The sequence below is a fragment of the Triticum aestivum genome, chromosome 3B (assembly GCF_018294505.1).
Source record: "Triticum aestivum cultivar Chinese Spring chromosome 3B, IWGSC CS RefSeq v2.1, whole genome shotgun sequence".
Lineage (NCBI taxonomy): Eukaryota > Viridiplantae > Streptophyta > Magnoliopsida > Poales > Poaceae > Triticum > Triticum aestivum.
In genome coordinates this window covers 690,429,320-690,442,842 of record NC_057801.1, presented here as the reverse complement: position 1 = coordinate 690,442,842, position 13,523 = coordinate 690,429,320, and the positions used below count along the sequence as shown (strand labels likewise).

The 13,523-nt window shown below is 48.2% G+C and overlaps 1 pseudogene; it reads right to left on the bottom strand.

Moving 5' to 3' along the window:
• Positions 1-8,606: 8,606 nt before the first annotated feature.
• Positions 8,607-9,991, bottom strand: LOC123066085 (aspartic proteinase nepenthesin-1-like; annotated as a pseudogene).
• Positions 9,992-13,523: the final 3,532 nt, after the last annotated feature.

Below are 13,523 nucleotides of genomic sequence, written 5' to 3'. Positions count from 1 at the left end.
GACGAAAAATGAAAAGTTGCAACCGACAGTTACAAAAGTTACAACCGCATTGAAAAAAGCTTCAAACTTCTTATCTCAGCTGCGACCCCGCGAGGACGATGACGCCGTTTTGCTGCAACCGTAGTAGATTTTTGCTACCACCGGCGAGTGAATTTGTTACAACCGGTTCCAGCAAGATTTCGCCGCGGGCTGTAGTCTGCCATGGCTGGTTGCGGCTCCAGCGTGGCCGGGTCCGGCGAAGTAGGCAGAGCTCCGATGCATGCGGATCCGCGCGGATCTGGTCGAAGGCGGCCAGATCGGCTGATTCTCATGACGGCGGCGGCCTTGGGAGGCCTCCGGCGTGGGCGATGGGTTGACCATGGCAACGGGGAGAGAGAAGAGAGAGATGGCCGAGAGAAAGAAGAGAAAAGGCAGGAGGGAGAAGACGCACATGGGCGGGCCCTCCAATCCTACGTGTCGCTAGGCGAGTCGCTGGCGCGTTTGCGCGTGGCCGCGACCGGCCGAAGCTTCGGCCGGTGCGCCGTTGCCAAACAATTTCCTTTTTTTTTTAACTTTGCACATGTGGAATTCCTAGTCAGACTCGGAGTCTTAGTCGGGATCGGCTCGGCTCGGCACCCTGTGTTGTTATAAAGCAACGAAGCGATCACGAAGCCCCACACCGTGCGTCGAGCAAACGCAGCAACACCCAGCGGCAGCGAAAGCGAAGGAAGTCGACGAGAAGAGAGGATGGACGCGGTAGTGGCCATGGACCGCCTGGTCCGTCGTCAACAGAAGCTACCGCCGGCGGGGACGAAGCGCAAGCTCCCGGAGCCGCGCACTATCCCTCCGCTCAGCTCGCGGTTCAGCTCGGTGAACGCCAGGCATCGGGAGACCGCTGAGAAGTTTCTGGCGGACATCGCGTCTGCCGATGAGGTGATCCGGGAGCTCGACGAGGCGCTGGCGAAGCAGGGTGAGGACATGGAGCAAGGCTAGTTAAGCAGGCGCATCGAACACAGTCAGAGTGGACGGATCGACACATCAGTCGATGGCGTCGATGGTACCGCCGTCTCCTTTCTAATCGGAGGTGCAAGCAGAAAAAAAAAAGAACTGAAGATTGTAGTTCTGATGTGAGCAAGCGTTGGATAATGAGCATTGTCCAGAATATATATTAAGTGGGCTTGTCCTTCGGTGCATAATCTATGCTTTTTCGTGCTTGTTGATGGTCCTTGTTTTTTATTTCGAAATATAACAAACCTTATTTAGTTGCAAATAACGGTTACATTGTGTATAAGAAGAGCTGCAATATCATTCAAGGGCTCCTCAAACCAATTCCTTGTCACGGAAAATTTCACTAACCTAGCAAGTTCATGGGCAACCTTATTCCCTCCTTCAAAACTAGTGAGGAAAATCACAAGACAAAGAATAGCAATCAAAAACCGTCGTCGCCGCTTCCGCAGATCGTCCACCATTCTTCATTGTATCAATGATTTCGTATTATCAGAGTTAATAACAAGACGATTACAACCCCTTTTTTTGTGTAAGAGACAAGCCAAATTTTAGAGTCAAGGCTTCTGCTGTCAAAATATCAGCACGTCAATCAATCTTCCAATTTCCATCAACAGTGGTGTTTTTTTTTTGCCAACTCTGAGTACAACACCCGTTGTGCCCCTAAGCATATCATGCTCAAAAGATGTCTCCACATTGTAACATAACAAAACCCACTGGAGGTCTAGTCCAGCCCCCACCCCCCATTTTGTTGGAGGCATTAGGAGAGTGAGCATTGACAAAATTTGCCGTTATAGCACGAACCCTCATTGAAGTCTGGTTCACATCTTGAAGCTTACCCTCATGAATCAACTTACATTGATCCCACCATAAGTACCAAGTGGTTATGGCAATCAATTCACGGACATTCTGTATATCAAAAATAGATAAATCCTGGTCCGACATAAGAAATAAGAACTCAAGGACCGCCTCACGTGCACGATCAATAGCTTCTCACGCGCACGATCAATAGCACAAGCTTTGTTAATCACCCCGTGCATTTCCAACTTATTCCAAACCTCCTTTGCTTTCTAAGAAAGAAACAACACATGCTTTGTTATCTTCCGGCCCATTAGAACAGGATGGGCATGTGGGCAAATTTTTCATGTGTCTATTAGCAAGCGTAACACGACAAGGGAGATTTCCATGTAACTTACGCCCAATAAAATTCTTTACCTTCATCGGACAAGACAATTTCCAAATCTTACCCCAAATGAGATTGGCATTGGTTCGTCCTATACCGTTGGTGTATTGCAATTTCCTTCCATGTTGGTGGTTCCACTACACCAAATAAGCTGAACGAACAGTGAAGAACTCATTTTTTGTATAACTCTAAGAAATATAATCCAGCATGTTATGAATAAGAAGGGGAATCGCGAGGACTCGTTGTGCATCAATGGGCCATAGGGTTTGCCTCACCAAACCTTCATCCCAAGAATCTGTGACTGGATCAATAAGATTAGAAACTTTTGACATGAGTAGGAGTAATGATTTTCCTATTTGCATAATTCGGAATCCATGCATCTTTCCAAATGTCGATATTTTGTCCATTTTCAACTCGCCAAATATAGCCATTTTTTAGTGATGTGACTCCCACCATAATGCATTGCTATGTAAAGGTGGATCCTTTTTTTAAACTTGCATTCATCAGGTCACCATCAGGGAAGTACTTAGCTCTCAAGATAGCGGCACATAAAGAGTTAGGATTTCCAAGAAGATGCCATGCTTGTTTAGCCAACAAAGCCAGGTTGAAACAGTGTAAGTCTCGAAAGCCCATATCTCCTTGATCTTTTGGCACACACATCTTCCACCAACCCATCCAATGCATCCTCCTCGGATTGTCCTCGTCACCCCACCAGAAATGTGACATCGCATCAATTATTCCTTTGCAATTTTTTTGAGGAATTTTAAAGACGGACATGGCATATGTGGGGATAGCTTGAACAACAGACTTGAGGAGAGTTTCCTTCCCTCCAGCAGATAACAATTTTTCTTTCCATCCACTAATTTTCATGATAATCCGACCAATCATGGATTGAAAACAATCACTCTTATCCATACCCATGTTAGCTGACAAGCCCGAATATTTGTCACTGAGAGCTTCGGTCATTACATTCAGAGTTGTGCAAATTTGTTCCTTGTCTTCCACTTTCGTATTGGGACTAAAAAAGATGCTTGATTTTTCTACACTCGCCATAACAACACAATAAGAATCCAAAATTGATTTCAGAGCCTCCACATTCATGGCACTAGCTCGCATAAGGATCAAAGAGTCATTGACAAAGAGAAGATTGGAAATTGGTGGGGCATCCCTCCTAACCTTTACTCCAATCATATTGTCATTCTCCTCTACATGAGCCAAAAGGGCGGTCAAACCCTCAGTACATAACAAGTAACAGGAATAGATAGGAAAAGAGAGGATCCCCCTGCCTTAATTCTCTAGTAGGTATAAATCTCTCAGTTTCTTCAGCATTAAAACAAACACGGTATTCCATAGTGTATACACATTGCATAATCAAATTCACCCGATTCTCCTGAAATCCTAATTTTGACAAAATTTCCTTTTAAAAGACCACTCCACTCGGTAGTACGCTTTGTGCATATCCATTTTGATGGCACATAGACCCTCTTTTCTCTCTCTTTTCTTTTTAATTCCATGGAAGCACTCATATGCCACTAAAATATTATCTGTAATCATTCTTTCAGGCACAAAGGCACTCTGAGTGGGGCCAATAATATCCGATAGGATTAACTTCAATTGCGCAACAATCATTTTTGATATAACCTTGTACACCACATTACACAAACTGGTCCGGATTGCTTTTCCGGAGAATTTACCTTTGGGATCATCACAAATTGCTATATTGTTCCAACCATACGGTATAGAACACGTATTCACCGCATGTAGGACCTCTTCGGTCAGATCATCTCCCAGCATAGAACAAAATAATTTGTAAAAAATAGCATGAAGGCCATCAGGGCCAGGCACTTTTAAATCACCGATATCAAAAAGAGCATTCTGGGTTTCCTCAGCCGAATAGGGGGCGAGAAGAGCAACATTCATCTCGCTGGTTACCTTTCTTTCGACCAGAGAAGTAACCTCGGAGTTCGGTTGGGTAAATTATGAGGTAAAAAGGTTAGAAAATACCCCTTAATGTGGTCCTTCAACTCCGTGTCTTGCACCCAAACACCAGTATCATCAAGGAGTTTCTTGATATGATTTTTCTTCTTTCTGACCGTTGCCGCATTATGGAACAAATAGGTGTTACGGTCCCCATGCAGAGCTAGTTTGCGCAACCACATTGTAACCAGCAAATCTCTTCTTGTTCCAAAAGATTTTCAATAAGGACAAGAATTTCCTTCTGTCATGTTTGAGAGTCTGCATTCAAAGGCCCCCTTCACAGCTTCTCTAATTCTTTTTTAAACTTATTAATTCTTCACTTCGGACCCTTCAGAGTATCAGGATCTCATATATACAAGTCCGTCTGCATCGCATGTGTATGCTCAGCGAGAGATGGTCCAAGGCCCACCAGCTTTGATTTATCCCATGTTGTACGAACAATTTCCCCAATTGTCTCCCCTCGGAGCCATCGAGTTTCAAACTGTTTCACTCGTCCCCGCGGACGATTAAACATATTGCCATCAAAAAAATTGTGTCCAGGATGAGAGGACGATGATCAAATGTACATGTTCTTCATTTATGACTGCGTTTCTAGGAAATTTATTCGCCCATTCTAAATTACGTACTGCACGATCGAGTCTCTCCCTTATTTCGCCTCTCCTCCAAGTGAAAGGATCTTCAATACATCCCATATCCTCCAAACCACACTCTCCCAAACAGTTACGATATTCTCTCATCACTATATTTGATCAAGCATTGCCCCTTTCTTCCTCATAGGAATACAAAATTTCGTTAAAATCACCCATGACAACCCAAGGATATGACACCTGGTCGGGCGCCCAGCTAGTTTCCGACGAGGCCAATGCCGCCTTGGTGGCCTCATTCTCGGAGGATGAGGTCCTAGCGGCGATCAAGGGCATGAACCCCTCCTCGGCTCCGGGCCCCGATGGATTGCCAGTCTCGTTCTTCAAAATGTTCTGGCAAACCATCAAACCGGAGGTCATGGCCCTCTTCGACGAGTTCTTCTTTGGGACCATGGACCTTGGGCGCCTAAACTATGGGATCATTACCCTCATCCCCAAGGTACCGGGGGCCTCCGACAGTCGCCAATTCCGCCCGTTCACGGTGATCAACGTGATCTTCAGGATCTTGGCTAAAGGGTACGCCAATAGGGTGACCCTTCTTGCGGACTCTATCACCCACCCCAACCAATCTGCCTTCATCCAAGGTCGTTTCATTTTGGATGGGGTGCTGGTCTTTCACGAGGTCCTCCATGAAGTTCGCTCCAAACACCACCGCGCGGTCTTCATAAAGTTGGACTTCCACAGAGCCTACGACACTGTCCACTGGCCCTTTCTTCGGGAAGTTCTGCTTCGTAAGGGTTTCGACGACCGATGGGTGACCCGCGTTATGCAACTGGTCACCTGCGGTCGGACGGCGGTCAACATCAACGGCGAGATCGGACCTTACTTCCCCACCTTATGTGGGGTTTGCCAGGGCGATCCGTTCTCCCCGTTTCTATTCAACATGGTTGTCGATGCCCTCGCGGTCATTCTTGATAAGGCCAAAGATTGTGGCCATCTCCGCGGCGTTGTCCCCCACCTTGTGGGTGGGGGAGGGGTTTCCCTCCTCCAATATGCGGATGACACCATAGTTATGGTGGAGGGCTCCGCGTCCGACATCACCAACCTAAAGTTCCTCCTCTTGTGTTTCCAACAGATGTCTGGGCTCACCATTAACTTCGATAAGAGCGAGGTGATGGTTCTTGGCTATCCTCCGGAGGAAGCGATGTCCATTGCGGACCGGCTGAACTGCCGCCTAGGTTCCTTCCCCACGACCTACTTGGGGATACCCATTAGTGACTCCAGGCTCACCGTGGCTGATCTCCGCCCAACGGTGACTAGGATGCAGCACCGGGTTGAACCCTGGCGGGGGCGATGGCTGTCGAAAGCTGCCAGGGTGATTCTAACCAACTCCTCGCTTGCTAGCCTTCTCTGGTTTCTCATGAGCTTCTACAGCCTCCATGAGACCCTCCATCAGGAGGTCGCTAAATACCAGTCGAGGTTCTATTGGGCGGGCGAGGGAGACAAGCAGAAGTATCATATATATGGTGAGATGGCCCGACATTTGCAAACCCAAAGACCAGGGTGGCCTTGGGATCTTGTCATCTCGTCGCATGAACATTGCTCTCCTGACCCGCTGGTTGTGGCGTATCGCCAATGCGGAGGAAGGCCTCTGGCTTACCATCATCCGTAATAAATACCTTAGGGGCCAACCTCTGGCCTTTTGCTAGCGTACGGGTGGATCCCAGTTTTGGCAGTCCGTGATCCAGCTTCTGCCCGTCCTCCGCATCGGCACGTCCATCTCTCTTGGCTCTGGGTCCTCGACCCTGTTCTGGTTCGACCGATGGCTAGGAGACTCCCCCTTGGCTATGCGATTCCCAGATCTCTTTGCCATTGCGGCCGACCCTCGGGTCTCTGTCGAGACGACCCTTATTGACTTAGGGCGTCTTGCTTTCCATCGCCCCTTCGGCCCCCTCGAGGTGGCTGCTTGGGACTCCCTCCTCCAAGACGTGGCCCTTATGCCGATGAACGTCGAGGAGGACCAGGATGCCATTTCTTGGCACCTTGAGCCATCTGGCCGCTTCTCCACGAGGTCCTTGTACGCCTTCATTGCGCCCTCGACGGCCCCGGAACCCTTTAGCCTGATCTGGGACATCCGCCTCCCTCTGAAGATCACGATCTTCCTGTGGCAATGGATCCGTAGACGCCTCCCCTCTGGAGTTGAAGTCCTCAAGCGTAACAGCCCGGGCGATGGGAGGTGTCCCATCCGTGGCACGATCGAGGATGCTAACCACATCTTCTTCTTGTGCTCTGCTACCCAGTTCATGTGGGCTTGCTTCCGCGAAACGGTCGGTGGACAGTGGTGCAATACCAACTTCCTCGACTTACTTGCGGAACTCAACGCCTCCCCTACTCTCTACCGCCATATTAGATGGTTGCGCGTTGGGATCCTCGCCTGGAGCTTTGGAACATTCGCAACAAACTTGTCATTCAGAAGGTGCCTCTTCGACGTGCGACTGACGCTATCTTCAAAATGTGTGGTTACTTGCAGCTTTGGCGGCCGCTTAGCCGCCCCCAGGACCAGGACGTCATCACCACCCTCCTCACCGACCTTCGCGCGATGGCGATCCGCGTGCCCCCCCCACCCCCCCACCCCCGCTGCCGCCCCCTCCACCAGAGCCTGACTAGGCCGTCTGGTAGCTTTGTGTTGTGATGTGTGTGTTTAGGGCTTGTTGTGTTGTGCCCTCGGCATTGATCCTTGTGACTTATTTGTGTACCTGGTGGACCTCCGTGTGCGTGTGTGTGGCCTTGTATGGAACCTTGTTGGATGCTTAGTTTGGGCGGTTTGCTTTATAATATAAAGCGGGGCAAAAGCCTTTTTCGGTAACTTGGAGAGATCAGCCCAAGATGTCTCCAAGTTACACAACTGTGCATCATGAAACCTCGTAAAATGCTTATTGTCCCACCCAGGATAGCCATAAAACCTCGTAAAATGCCAATCCACAGAATCGTCTTTCATAAACAAAATATCAATAAAATGCGAAGACAAATGTTGGTGGTCCTTGTTGTTCTTGCTTGCTTGGGGTGCTACTACTCTGTCTTGGTCGCGGGTCGCCGGCGCATGTGCCGGGATCCTTTGGTGGCTCGTCGTTGTTTAGGTTGCAGGATTTGTATTCGGTCGTGCTATCTACTCCCTCCGTTCGGAATTACTTGTCTCGGAAATGGATGTATTTAAAACTAAAATACGTCTAAATACATCCATTTTCGCGACAAATAATTCCGAACGGAGGGAGTACTTCCCCCGTTCCAAATTACTCGTCGTGGTTTTAGTTCAATTTAAACTAAAACCAAGACGAGTAATTTGGAACGGAGGGAGTATAACTTCTCTCTGTCTAATTACTGCACACAGCTCTTTGTTGAAGAAAAGAATCCCAAACGTACTAAAAGATAATGAGTACAGTCCGACAAATATAACAACGGTGATGTATTTTTCTTACGGTAATTCCATGGGTATGTATATGCGTCGTCCATGACACTACTTGTTCACCCGTGAGTTTTACTCTACTGTCACCTGATCCTTTGAGGACAAGCAGTCATGGCAACACCTACTGATTTCTGGATGATGTTTACCGAGATTTCTGAATGACAGTCATGACGCGTTTGGATGAAAAACGCAGGAGATGTGGGTGAATTTTTTGGGTGGGCCAAAGCAGTCAGACGCGAAGACGCTCACCAAGCCCCCCTTTCCACAGTTTGTCTCGGGTTTACAGCATCCTGACCCTGTCGGTGGACCGATACATGATCATATTGGATGACAAAACACGTACGGACCGTGTAATCCGGAGGTCAGTCCAAGGGTCCGCGTTGAAGATGCCCTGAGCACTAATTAACATCGATAAATGTCTTACTGGCGGGATCATGAACAGCTGAGATTACAATGGCTAAAGCAAGAAGCAACAAGACATGCACTCGAGGATAGCTAGCTTGGTAGCGAACACATGCAGATGTCCAACGCAGAACTACACACGTAGACCAACACAACACATGCATCATCGTCTGCGATTAACAGCATCGATCTTCTCCAGGATTATTGCCGCATGATCTAGCTAGAAGCCTAGAACTGCTGGAAGAGGAGCACCCAGGCCAGAAGAGTGGCTGTTATGACGAGCGACGCATGCGCCGGCGCAGGGGCACCCGCATGCGCATGGGCCGGCGCCGGGTCCGGGCCACCCGCTGCCACCGGCTCGAATGTCAGCTGGCCGCCGTCGCCATGAATGTCGTAGGTCATGGTCCTGCCCGTCTGCAGCAGGCTGCCCAGGACGGCCGCCGCGCCGTTCGGCGACGGCAGTATGGTGAGGCACGTGCGCCATTCGTCGTAGATGGAGAAGTAGTTCTTCACATTGAGCTCCATCGCCGCGTCGGCGCCGTCGAACACCAGCGCTAGCCTTGGAACCTTAACGCTGCTGAAGTTCTCCTTGAGGAAGCACAGGTCGTCGGCCGTGGCGTTCATCGGAGCTACGCCCTGTGACCGAATCCTGCTCACGAGCTCCTGCTTCAGAACCTTGTACGCGGCCTCTTGGAGGAAGGTGTAGGGAATCGTTGTGCTGAGGAACACCCCGCCGGAGCCGTCTTCCTTGACGGCGAAGGCCCCCGCCTGGATGTCGGCGAGGAGCTCCCCGTCGACCTGAATGCCGGTGAGATTGACGTAGTAGAGGTAACTATCCTGTTTGGTCGTGGCCGGCAGCAGCGGCGTGCTGTTGTTGCCCATAGCCGGCGCGGCGTCCGCGTCGCCCAAGCTGAGGAAGCTGTTGTCGTCGATGAAATAGGAGAACCTGGAGACGTGGAGCTGCGAGACGAGGGAGAGGGGCCCCCTGCTGAATCCGGCGAAGCCAGAGACGCCGCCGAGGGCCCGCACCGTGACGTTGTCGCTGCAGCCGAACACCATGCCGGGGACGGACTTGGTCCCGAAGCTGAACGTCTCGGTGGCGAGGTAGCCCGACATGGCGCCGCTGCCGCGGCGCTGGAAGTCCCATGCGTACTTGCAGTGGTCGCCGCGGTGATGTCCATGACGAAGGAGAGGGTCTGCCGCGGCGTCCCGACGGAGAGGTCGAAGATGAGGGCGCCGAAGCTGTCGGGCGTGGAGGCGCGGGCATTGTCTGTGACCCAGTTGACGATCTTGGGGTTCGGCTGGACTGCCGCCTCCGACGAGCCCGGCGCCGGCGGCGCAACCAGCAGGAGAAGCAGGAGAAGCGAGCACGCAGCTGGCATTGCTACGGCCATTGTGTGTCTGTCTCTGTCTCTGGATGTCCAGCACTACACGGATATTTGCAGGAGAGGGGACGCTGCAGCGACGTGCACATGGACTCCCGCCGAGGAGGAGTGGGTGCTTTAATTTGAAGCTGGTACGCGCTACGCGGTCATAGCCCTTTGGAGCATCGATCGGTGAAGGAGGAGCAGCGTCATTAACTGCGCCTGATCGATCTCTATCCTGCATTACCCAAACCATGCAAGCATTCGTTCTGATATCAGCTGCGGCGTGCTCACCTAGGCTCCCCTCTCAAGCACGGGCCTCAGCACGTGAACCTCTGCCGGCCTCATGCATCCCCTTTCCTCATTTTTCTGCCTGCAGCACACAGCTGCTAGTGCTAGAGAGGAGAAGCATTGATTTACCATTCCAAAAATACGCATGTCATGTCACGGTCGACGGTTCACGGTTCACACACTCTACTACTCGACATTACTCCGTATTACGTAGCAGTAACACCGATGGAATGCTGGAGCGCAGTTAACAGCATGCATGGTCGCACAATTGCCCAAAGTATCCAACACCAGTATGGGTGACACATGTATCTTACTCCCTCCATCTTAATATGTAAGACGTTCTTTGGCTAGTTAATATCTTATACTAGCTTCTTCTGGTTCCAGTTTAGTCCTACCAACAATACATTTTCATCTTTAGATCTATCTCATCCATCCAAACTCCCATGCGTAGGTATGCGGTCCTTTGCTCATCGTGGTAAAGCAAATCTATTATGACCACCCAAGGGCTAGGTGTCCAATAGCATTATGGTTGACTGCGTCCTATCTTATCCTATATACCCAAGAGAATAATTTAAATTTTATTCATTTATCTAAACATGCAGCGTGTCCGCATCAATATCAAGCCACACCAGCAATTCTCGACCCATGTCACCACACATGTGCTAGAAATATTAGCACATTTTTTATTAATCGAATTCACGAGTAAACCATAAACATGGCATTCGCAATATGAAACTCATACCAATAGCTAAACGTGTGAGCACATATAAAACATAGAACCAAAACAACTATGTGGAGAAGATATACGACCAACACATGAACGAGTAAGTAGGGGATGAACAAATTATACCCTCTGGTAGGCCAGACAAGGGCCGAAGCAGATGTTGCGGCTTTGGCCTCTTCCGCGGCCTTCTTCATGGCGTCGTCGTCGTTCATGGAGTCGATGCAGGGGAATTAGTCGAAACAGAAGAGGACGGAGACAGGGACGGATCGGGAGCAGTCACGCCGAGATGCTCCCCCAAAACCTTATCGCCCTTCTCTCAGGCAGAATCTCGAAGGACGGGGTTCCGGAGGCACCTGCTCTCCCGACCAACCGTGCACGTGGTCATCGGGATGGATCACCGAAAGCAGCACAGTGAGAGGAACAATAGAAACGGCTAGGGTTGCACAAGGAGGGAGATTGAGTCGCTTGCACCGGCCAACGCGTCCTTATATAGGTCGTCGGGTAGCCATATGGGCTCGCCTCATTCATGAAACATGACGCATGCACAAAAGGGGGGCGTGGCGAGGCGGGCGGCGGCGGAGGACGAGCACACGTGTACCTCTTCTCTTCCCAAGCTTCCAATGGCATGCAACCCTTATAAACAGGCTCTAAACTCTCCTCAACTAGAAAGGTGCTACTAAACTTCCCACCACCTGCCATTCATCTACATGCGCCTCTAGATTAACCAAGAATTATTGTCTTATATAGGCCAAAATCCATTAATAATTCAACAATCCCCCACTAGATCTCGAGGCACATTAGTTTGTCATCTGGTCCAAACAATGTTTCGATATACCAGACTTTTTAGTGGAGACTGTTAAGTTGAACTTCTACCTAGAGCAATGGGATTAGACTACTTCACAACTGAGCAATGGATTATGCCTTGAATTGTCAGTTTAGCGTACAAAAGTTTCGCCAATTGTCAGTTGTTACTTGGCTACCGAAGGCTTAACCCCACGGGTGTAGCTTATTAATCATACTCCTAACCTTCTCATGAGCTTCCTAAATAATACCTTATCTTATAAATTGTGACTAGAAGTTGGGCCCGAAGGAAATATGCCCTAGAGGCAATAATAAAGTTGTTATTTTATATTTCCTTATATCATGATAAACATCTATTATTCATGCTAGAATTGTATTAAACGGAAACTTGATACATGTGTGAGTACATAGACAAAACACGCGTCCCTGGTAAGCCTCTACTAGACTAGCTCGTTGATCAAAGATGGTTAAGTTTCCTAGCCATGGAAATGTGTTGTCATTTGATGAATGGGATCGCATCATTAGGAGAATGATGTGATGAACAAGACCCATCCGTTAGCTTAGCATAATGATCGTTCAGTTTTATTGCTACTGCTTTCTTCATGTCAAATATATATTCCTCCGACTATGAGATTATGCAACTCCCACTAGTAGAAAAAGGCCCGTTTGTCCCGGTTCTATAGGGCCTTTAGTCCCGGTTCTAGAACCGGGACTAAAGGGTCAGTACTGAAGACCCCCCCCCCTTTAGTCCCGGTTCTTATATGAACCGGGACTAAAGGCCCTCCACGTGGCCGCTGTCTCGAGCTCCACCTTTAGTCCCGATTGGTAACACCAACCGGGACTTAAGGAAATTTTTTATTTTTACGAAATTTTATTTTTTGAATTTTTTATTTTAATTTGTTTCCGATTTTCAAATTTCTGAATTATTTTACAATTTAATCTCTAATCACCACTCATCACTGCTCAATTTAACCTCTAATCTCTAATCACCCCTTGTCATTCCAAATCATCTAACTTCCTGGCCGGTCACCCATCCTCTCACTACTCCGGCCTGAGCACGCTTAACTTCCGGGTTCTATTCTCCCTCGTTTCCAAGTCTGCACTTGTTGTTTTACTGACAATAGTAAGATGTCAATCCTATTAACCCTCAAGAGTTTGAAACTATTATTCTAAAAAACAATAATTATTTAGTAATGCTAATATTTGTTGACTAAGTAGTTTGACCATAGTTTGACCACAGTTTGACCAAATTTGACCAAAATTCAAAATACTGAAATAATTATTTAGTAACACGAAAATTCTTGAATAATTATTTAGTACCACTAATACTTCTTGAATAAGTAGTTTGACCATAGTTTGACCAGATTTAACCAAAATTCAAAAAAAAACTGAAATTTGAGCATATCTTTTTTTCTTTTCAGAATTTGAGGATTCTAAAAATTTGCAAACAGGCCTACGGCGGTCAAAATCGGATGCGGATTTTTGTGCTAATTTTTTTGATACATCATGCGTTTTTTTCGATATCGTATGCAAAAGATATGGCCATTTTACTTTTTCATAACACTTTTTTGCAAAACATGTCCAAATTTAAGTTTTTTAATTTTCCTAACTAAAGGATTTTGATTTTTGAAGTTTTTATCATTTTCTTTTGCTTTTTACAAAACTGAAAAGGCGATCCACACGGGGGGTGAGGGAGTCCTGGATAAGGGGGTATCCGGACAGCCGGACTGTATACATCGTCTGGACTATA